The sequence below is a fragment of the Drosophila novamexicana genome, unplaced genomic scaffold, assembly GCF_003285875.2.
Source record: "Drosophila novamexicana strain 15010-1031.04,08,12 unplaced genomic scaffold, DnovRS2.1 tig00000121-arrow-pilon, whole genome shotgun sequence".
In the NCBI taxonomy this organism is placed as follows: Eukaryota; Metazoa; Arthropoda; class Insecta; order Diptera; family Drosophilidae; genus Drosophila; species Drosophila novamexicana.
In genome coordinates, this window is record NW_020824773.1 from 2,865,574 (window position 1) to 2,872,547 (window position 6,974).

General features: G+C 40.1%; 1 long non-coding RNA gene across 1 annotated transcript; it reads right to left on the bottom strand.

Moving 5' to 3' along the window:
• Nucleotides 1-1,881: 1,881 nt before the first annotated feature.
• On the bottom strand, nt 1,882-4,141 carry LOC115757907. The gene is made up of 3 exons (XR_004017378.1): nt 3,418-4,141; nt 3,012-3,343; nt 1,882-2,450 (listed from the first exon to the last, which is right to left on the bottom strand). It is a non-coding gene; the product is annotated as an uncharacterized LOC115757907 (long non-coding RNA).
• Between the last annotated feature and the right edge of the window lie 2,833 nt (nt 4,142-6,974).

Here is a 6,974-nt window from a genome sequence, read left to right on the forward strand (position 1 = left end):
TACGCTGTATCTGTTTTTCTTTTAATGGATAAGCCTTTCACAGCTACTATTTTTGTAATGATCCTTTATTTTTGATGTAGGATAAGTATCAAAAACTACAAAATGTTTGTACAATGCAGTTCAATTCTGAAGAGCTATTGTCTTGTTTAAGTCTCCGTTTATGTAAGTTAACGAGAAGTATAGCTTACTCCACATTCTCAGGGTCTGTTTTCTTATTTAGTTGACAAGCATTCCAAATAATATGCTCTGGGCAGTTATTTAACTTAAAAATTAGTCTCAGATCTTACTAGACCTGTTGTGTCCCACACAGTACCCACAACATCGGGCTTTAAGAACCCAAGCATCTGAAAGATTCCAAAAGCTAAGGCTAGCAAAATGGGTACATGGGTTCTTCGAAGCCCTTTATAACTTATACTTATTAAATGCGGTCATTAGCTAGCTGGCAAAATTGTAACATACGTGCTTATATAAAGTCTGCTTGATAAACTCTGCCATCAGCTCTAGTAGAATCCATAAGAACACCATTTAGCTTTTGATAATTTCATAACCTCGACCGATTTTCGCGCAGTGCATTATGCAGCTCATCAAAACGGCTGTGGCACGCGTTCGCATGCATAACTTGGCTCATCTCACTAAGCTGGCCAACAAGTTGTGCATCTGTAACTGTCAGCCTGGTCAGGCCTACCTGGTGCCAGGCTCAGCCATGGCCGTTGGACACACAGACGCGCAGCATGTCACCAAAAGCAGAGTTCCAATTCTGTAGCTCACCCTTACGCTCTCGCTCGCACTCTCCCTCTGTCTCTATCTGTTCCCCTTCAGCTTGTGTGTGTGTGCAATGCCCGGGAGGATTTTCAATTTTACTGCATCATAAATTAAATTACCTCTTTCGATGTGCAATGTGCGAGACCTGGGCCCATATTTCGTTTTGGGGCCCGGCTACATTTTATGACCGCAAAAGAAACGCAACAAGAAAGCGGTCAGAGTGGCCCAGGGCGGTTCAAAGAGGGGGGCGCGCAGACCTTTGACTTTGCCAAAAACTGCCAAAGGTATGCGCAAAAATGCACAAAACCAGGGGCGAGGCTTTACGTTGGGTCGCCTCTGGACTGGGGCAAAGCAATTCCCAAACTGCAGCAGAAATGTACAACAAGAGCCGCAGACAACGAGTAACAGGACGAATGCGACGAGCACTAAAAATGCAACATTACGTATACGCAGTGGTGCACCGCCGAAAAAGCAGCCAAACCCAAACAAACCAAAGCAAAGCTACCCTTCAGCAATGAAAAAAAAAACATAAAATAAACCCACACACACACCCCATTGACAACCCCACTCATTCGATGTTCCATGGCCTCTAATGAAATCAGTAATGTACCAAAACCAAGTTTTTTTTCGTTTCTATACCCTGTAGACCACAAATACATACAACTGGGTGTGATAAGCCTGTACTAATCTGTGTAACAGGCAGTGGAAAGAAGACACAAAAAAAACTCTATTCCACATTTCAAGATATTTTACTAATATGAAAACTATTTCAAATCAAAGAAATGGTTTATTTAAACAAATAATCGTCATATATAAATATGCCTAAATTAATCTAATGAATGGGATAATTTCGATACACTTATGCAATGATTCCAAGAGGAGCAAGGCTTCAACAATTTTCAAGAAAATATTGATTTAAATTGAGTTATTTAACAATTTTTTCTCACTATTTATTGAAACGAAATAAATATTCAGCTGATTTAAGATCTTAAAATTAATAAAAGCATATTAAGAATTGAACTCAAATAATGTAGGGATGAATTTCCTAGATCGTGTGATACGAACATAGTATCCGAACTTTATTCGAATATAAAAGAAATTACAGCCAAAAGTATTTAGATAAAGTTTTGATAAATATATGTACGTAAATGCCATTTCAGCATAGACCTGCCCACAGGGTATCGCCCGGTCGACTACTGGATTATAGTTGCCTTGCATTTTATTTTGACTTCGCCTAAATATCACGTATTCGACGTTTCGTTTCATTTGTTGTTGTCTGTCCTGGTTTTTATTTCCTTTTTTTTGGGTGCGTTTCTTTTGAACACAAACTTTACACAGGAGTCCATTAAATTTTCGTAGCGCTTTGATTTAGACCAAAAACAAGAACAAAAAAAAACAAAAAAATAGCAGAAGAAGAGCAGCAAAGAGCTCGCGACTAATTTATGTAATTTGGCTAAGAGGCAAAGCGTTGCGTCTGCTGCAGTCCAACCGGAGCAATTGGCGCGCATCCATAACGAGCGACTGGGAGGCCAATCCGATGTCGATAGCTTTACCGTTAACATTACCAACAAATGAAATAAAACTAGAGAGAAGGGCTAACTTCGACCGGTCGTATGCTAAATACCCTTCCAGACATGTGGCTTCAAGACTGGAACTAAAGCGGTGCTTGTAACTGCTGATAAAGATATCTGGAAACAGAAAACTTATGCTATGTTATTATGTGTAAAATTTATAATAATAATAATAATAATTAATGCTGGTCAAGATAGCTTGAATAACGAAAGTAACTACATTATCGATTAATTGTTACTTTGAGAGCCTGCAACTTTCGAGACGATGAAAAGCTGAGAGTCTACTTTGCACACAGATCAGGATGAATATATAGATATAGATATAGATATATATGTATATGTATATATATATAACTTGAACAGCTTGTAGTACCCTCTCAGAGAGTATAAAACTCTCCCCGTTTACAACTGTGGCAATGTCTGCTGCTGCTACTGCTACACGCCGGCGGCATGCTGATGAACCAAGTAGCGCGCGTCAGGCATTTGGCCATCATTTTGAGGGTGGCTCCATTGTGGCCATAATTAAAATTACCTCGTTTACCTGCCATACACAAACACACACACTTACACACATGTGTGTCTGTCCCTCTGCGTGTGTGTGTGTGTGTTAGTGCTTGTGTGGTTGTGTGTGTTTTTTGGTTTTGTGGTTTTGTTGTTGACGTATTTTTGGTTTATTACCTTGCATTGCGGATGCGGCCCACACCTGTGCCTTGGGTTTTTGCAGCTGGCCTGGCCAAATTGTCTGACCACTCCCCAAACGCTTTTAAATGGGCCTTAGAATTGGCCAAAAACGGCAGCCACGTTTTGTAACATTTTTTGTTTTTTTTTTTTTGTTTATTTTATTGCCGTCCATTTTGTCGTTTTGGCCCTTTGTTTGATGAAATATGATTGAGTTGGTTCGATGTGTCCTTTAGGAATTGCGTTTACCCGGAATTGTTGATCGACACAGCTAACTGGAGACATCAATGCTTGAAGGGTTGAAAAGCACAACTAATTTGACATAGGATTTGCTTAAGGTATTAGTAAAATTAGTTGAAGCTCAAGATTCATTTTAATATAAAAAAATACAAGTTTCGCTTCTCACTTCGCTTCTTAACAAGGCATCTTGTTTTGAATCCTTTCGATTTCTGCTTTACCTCTTTTTGTTACTTCTCTGTTCACTTCTCTTGATGGCTTACTTTTATTTTATTTAAATTTGTTCTCATTTATTTGCTTGAACTTCTTGCTTTACTTCTTTCTTCAACTTTCGCTATGCTTGCCGATCTTCATTTTATTTTTGCTCCTCTTTGATTCTCTTTGCACTTCTTGTTTTGTTAATTATTACGTTCCTTTTTGAGTTACACTTAGCGTTGCGCTTCTCACTTTGCTTGCTGCTTTGCTAATCGACTTTCTTCATGCTTTGCTTTTCCCTTTGCTTTTCAGTTTGCTTCTCGCTTTTCTTCTCATATTGCTTCTTGCATTACTTCTTAATTTCTTCTTGCTGTTTCTCGCTTTGCTTTTTAACTTACTTCTCACTTTGCTTCTTGTTTGCTTTTCGCGCTGCTTATTGTATTCGCTTTGCTCCTTACTTCACTTCGAGCTTTGCTTCTCACTTCGTTTCTATCACTGCTTCTTGCTGGGTTCTTTCTTTCAAAATCCAGAAAACAACTCCGCCCTGTGAGCCTTGTGTTCCTGCGTGCTTCGCTTCTCTCACCCACTTTTATGACAGCTTTGCAGTACTTGGCACCATAAGATATTTTTTATTTGACATTTTTAAAACATTTGCCCAAAATATTTAGACATGCAGAATATGCTAAAATTCCTAGCAAGATTTTCGCAAAAATATTTTGATATGTTTTTCAAGGTATTTTACAATCTAATCGAGGACCCAAAAAGCAACATAAATCAAATAATATTTGTTTTTTTGGCTTAAGCTCACAACAAAAAAAGATGTTACCCAAAAGTGATTAAATGAACGGAAGAGGTGGGCCTCAAAAAATGTACGCTGTGCCCGGAGAGGCGTTCGAGGCGATTGCAATGTGACAGAAATATTTTTGGATGTGTGTTGCGCTAAACTGGCCTATCAGCGCAGTGTGGCCAGATCATGCGAAAAGCTAGAAGAAGATATTTGCCGTTAACAATGTACACTAAAGGGATTGCAGCAGGGAGTGCGCAGAGTGAGGGGTGATGGGGGGAGGGGGGGGGGCGGTGTGCGTTCTCACAAACCAAATCGTGAGCCCGGCAGCTAAACGATTTACTGGCTGTTTGGGCTGCCCGAGTCTAGAGTCTAGAGTCGATGCCAGCAGCTGGTGGTTGTTGGCCATGTTCAGGCCTTGGGCGACGTTGTTGTTGTTGTTGGTGCTGGTCGTTTTTGTGCAGTGCGTCCGCAGCTGCAGCTATTTGCAACAAAATGGAATGGAATATGGGTCAAAGTGCAGTTGAATGTCCTGAACATCCGCAATGCTGTAGTTTGACTTTTTCCACAAAACTGTGCATGTGTGTGTGCCAGTGTGTGTGTGTGAGTGTGTTTGAGAGTGTGTTTGAGTGTGTGTGTGTGTTGGTATGCATGGGAATTGCATTCAGGAATATTTTACGTTTTACGTTACATTTGCCATGTGAGCTCAATGGCTGTGTGACTGTGTGCGTGTGTTTGTGTGTGACTGGTGTGTGTGTGTGTGTGTGTGGACTTTGCTTTACTTATTCGCAGCCGTTTTTTAGGCGCTCACATGCCTGGGATTTTGCGATTTGGTGCGAGCTCTCGACAAAGTCCCATAGCCTGTCAGCCAATGGAGTCTGAGCCCCGATCTGTCCGGATCTTCCGCGCATAAACTCGATACTTATATATATATATATATATATATATTTAAATCGATATATGTGTACGCATGCCTGATTTTACTGCCAAGCAAATAATACTTTTTTGCTTTTATCTCTAGGCTGCTTTTATTTTATTTTATTTTTTTGGGCTATTGTCAAGCGCATTACGTGCTGCCACGCCCACTTTTCTTTGAATTTGATTGCCTTATGTGCGGCCTTCAATTAGTGTTTTGGGCTGCATCTCTAAGTATGTAGACACAAACAATTTTGTAGATAGCAAATTGCCAGCGACATGTGCAGCAAATTTTTGGCCACAACTTGCAACTTGGGCAATCAGTTCCTAATAGCAACTCGTTTTCTTATGCCCTGTAAATGAAGATGTGTGTATAAAAGGTGGCATTCAATTCCGACAGCATGTGTAACAGTCAGAGGCAAATTGGCCTTAAAGATGAATGATTTCCTATATAAGTTAAGATTTTTGTTATATCAACTCCCAAGCTCTAGAGCTTTGGAGAATTTAATTTCCTTTCTGTTCGTATTTATCTATTATCTTGTACTGCAATTTACAAAGTATCATTTAGTCAGATAAATGTCTATATATATTTTATAACTTTGTCACCAATTTACAGGGTATCCTTTAGTCAAAAGCAATTTGCCTGCAGCATTTCTTCTCGTATTTTGTTGGCCTTTGATCAAATATGAAACTACAAATTAGCCAAGACTTTTGGGCTAGACTGACGCCAGTTGGCCTGTGTCGCTGGCTGCGTCCACGTCTAATTTCAAAGTTTTACCGGGTAATTTTAAAGATTTGTGTGCCGCAATCCATTAGCGAGCAGAGAAGACAGAAGACGATACCGTACACACACAGGACGCAGTGGCCAATTGCCATCGTACTGTAAACTGTTGGTTATACCGCTCTTGACAGGCGGTTGGCCATTGGCCGCTTTGTCGTCTCTTAAATGCGCCCATAAATAAGACGATAAATGAATAGTTGTCCTTACGCCCCATACTCTGTCAATTGCGGCGCCCCATTGAAATTGCCGTGCGCTACTTTGAACAAACAAGCGCATAAATTTAACCCAGCCACACTACACGCTGTTCGCTCCCCCACCTTTCAATATTGCAATATGTAGCCTGTAATGCTGCTTCTTATGACACCCATTCCCCCGATGCCCATCGCACCATTAGTCAGCTGTCATTTGTCATTGACTGGAATGAAGTGCGTCAATGGATCGGTCCATGAAGCGTAGACCTTATGGCCAAATGGATAGCATAATGGAGTGCCGGGTTGTGCGAGTTGATATTGACAGCGGCATTGACAGTGCTTTGATCCTGCTTGGAAATCGCTTTAGATGTCAGAAGAAGTTTAGCGTCAAGTTAAAAAGAAGTAAATGTCCAAAATGTTTAAATTAGGAAAATCAAAGGTCTCGTTTACTCCATTGGGTTTCTACTCAGCGAAGCCAGTGAAACGTTGAAGAATATGGCGTAAAGTAGAAATAGAAATAAAATGCTTATAGCACGTTTCACGCAAGCAAAATAACTTTGAAAACTTGGGTAGGAAGTCAAAATGCTTATCGATTGCGTTGGTTTTCTACTCAGCGCAGCCAGTAAAACGTTTAAGAATATCGGGCATATAGTTTTGTTACTTTTAGCTCAAGCAAGAACGTTTGAATCTTGGGCAGGTAGTCTAAAAAACTAACGCAAGTGCCCCGTTTACTCTATCGACAGTATTGATTGCGATAAACGGACAAAGAAGACTTGAGTAGTCAGTAATCTAGTCTATAAAGAAATTAAGAACCACACAAATTTCCGGTCTAAACTTCCTTTTTTTTTCAATTCTTCTTT